Raw genomic sequence first — 3,071 nt, forward strand, 5'->3', positions numbered from 1 at the left:
CAGAGAGAGAGAGAGAGAGAGAGAGAGAGAGAGTTATAAGAAGGAATTGGTGGTTAATCCTGAGAACTGGACCTGACGAGTAAATTAACCTCACTCAGGGCACCATTTATTTGACTTTATTCTTAGTGTTTTCAGACCAATATATTAATCCATTGTAACCCGTCCAATTTGAAAAAGCCTCTCTAGATCCAGATGAAACCGCCTAGGGATTGCAAAAATAAAATAAAAATAAATACGTCGTTGCAGGGAAGGGGTTTAGAGACACAGGTGGAACAAATAAAGTAGAAATTAAGGATTATTTTTTTCTATTTTCTACTAGATAAGAATTAAGTTCTTGCAAAAATAAAGGACAAAAGTATAAAAACTGAAATGAAGTGGTAAACCGTAAATAAACGAGGGACTGAACATTATCTCTTTTCCCTTTTCTATCAGTTATGTATAACTACTGGCGGAGAAAAGAAAAAAAAAATGATTAACAACAACAACAATGATGATGATGATGATGATGATAGGGATGATGATGATGATGATGATGATAGGGATGATGATGATGATGATGATAGGGATGATGATGATGATGATGATGATGATAATAATAATAATAATGATAATAATAATGATGATAATAATAACAATAATAATAATAATAATAATAATAATAATAATAATAATCACCATCACCATCATCACATCATCATCATCATCATCATCATCATAACAACAACAACAACAATAATAATAATAATAATAATAATAACAATAGACTGGAAAACTAAATGAATAGGCAAAACACTAGACTAACTTGTGTCCTTTACAGTATACATTCGAAAAAAAAAAAAAAAAAGCCTTAGATTGACGCCTATCAACTGCACGAGGATGGATATATTAGTTCTTAAAGACGTGATATATCTTCCCTCGATGTAAATAGACCCCTAGATCTTGATATCGTAAATTGGCTTTGATCTTTTATAAATACTGATGTCGACTTATTTATCCTGTAAAATGCTTAAAAGTCTCCATGTACTCGACGCCAAATCTTCTTTATCATGTAAATTGGTTAGGATCCTTTATAAACACGACGCCAGATAATAAACACGACGCCGTATCATCTTTATCGTGTAAATTGGTTAGGATCGTTTATAAACAGGACGCCAGTGGTTCTTTATCATGTAAATTGGTTAGCATCTTTTATAAACACGACGCCAGATTTGTTTATTCCGTGAACTGGTTAGGATCCTTCATGAACACGACGCCAGATCTGGTCAGGATCTCTTTTGAACATGACCCTAGATCTTTTTTATCGTCATAATGGGTTAGCATCCTTTATAAACAAGACCTCAGTTTCATGGTTGAGACAATTCTTTTTAATTTCAACAAACACCAAAACCGGGTGCTTTGGGGCCGCCATTGAAGTGGTCGAGCCTGCCACTGACAGTGAACAGTCGCACTCTCATGAATCATTAATAATATATCTTTGTGTGGACTTATGATTCAAATTAATGTTTGTAATGTGTAGAGGAATTATTTTTTTCTCAAATAATTGAGAAGAAATGAAGGCAAACTACTTATTATTTTCATAGTAATACGTAAAAAATATTTATCCAGCTAGATTTGCATCAAATGAACTCTAAGATCCTCATTTATTTTGCATTAGTAGTCTTTTACTGTACTGAAAGAGGTGGAGTTACATTACTCACTATTGGCTGGAACGAAATACTTTGTAATTGCCCTCTTCAAGTCGATTACTAGCCAATATAAGTAAAAAATCGGTACGACGCTCGTAACATCCCAAATATCCAAGTGGCGCATGCGCATTGAAGGTACAGTCCCAGGGACAAGATAGACTCTGCTTTTGTTTACTAATATTGCGGCACCCAAGATTTTGTAATATTCACATCTGAGGACATCAAGATAATTTCAGAAAGGCTGTCTTAGATAAATATTTTTACAGATCAGCTTCTAACTAACTGCTCTATGCTGCAAGATATTACCAAATTCTTCTGTTACTGTGCTTTCATTTCACCAAAGATTTTGTGTGCATGTGGGACAAGAGGGATGTTGTTGATAGTGAGGTGTGAGTTATGACTGTGTTCTACCATAAAAGAGGCCATTCTGAGTCTTTTTGTAGTACACCAGTCATGAAGTGTGTGTGGGAGTGTTAAGTCATCTGGGTAGGAAGCAGTGTGTACTTTGTGAGTGAAAGTGAAAAGCACATATTTTTATATATATACATATAGTTTTCTATATATACTTATTATAGAGAATATATTCTATTCTGGATTGATTAGCCACTTTGAGAAATATATACATACTGTATGACACTATATTATCCAAATTGTTTATTTTGTAATTTCATCATTCATAATCTGAGGAAATTGATGGCCACCCCTATTAATGCACAGGGGAACACAACAGTACGATCCTGACATCTCAGATTCTCAGCGTGCGTCCTCTCGACTTCAGTCCAGCCTTCCGACCTCTCTCAGAGCAGGCAAAAAATGACCGTTGACCGTTCCTGGATTTGGGACGGTTTGTCGAAATCGTTGACTGAAGGCGAATTTAGGCATTAATAAATTTAAGTTAGTAAATCGTCTCAGAGGAGGAAAATATGACTTTCCTCATTGAAACCATATATTAAGAGATACAAATCTACTCATTTCTAAAGAATTAACATAGAAAACATTAAATTATAAGGGATGAATGAGCTGACTAGTTGCTAGACTTGCCAGATTAGAATATTTTTACCTTTTTGTATGACTCATACAAATGAATAAGCTCTTGTTGTGTGTATTCATTGGAGAGTGTAAGTGATTTTGTAAGTAGGAATGACATTAATCCTATCACAAGTGCACACAAACAAATGCAGCATGTGATTCATGAGCATGCGTGTCCTACGACGTCTGTGGCAGGCTCGACCATGACGATTGTCAATTGTCTTCCACCCCACAAAGCACCCCAATGACTTGACTCTCTCATGGTTGGGATAACTCTAGTTTTCTACTCCTATTGATGCTGCACTGTTATATGTGCTAAGGGTGAGTTATAGCGGGCTGAATGTTAAGGTCATATGC

The sequence above is a fragment of the Coenobita brevimanus genome, chromosome 67, assembly GCF_032717465.1.
Source record: "Coenobita brevimanus isolate Jiangsu-jjx chromosome 67, ASM3271746v2, whole genome shotgun sequence".
Taxonomy (NCBI): domain Eukaryota; kingdom Metazoa; phylum Arthropoda; class Malacostraca; order Decapoda; family Coenobitidae; genus Coenobita; species Coenobita brevimanus.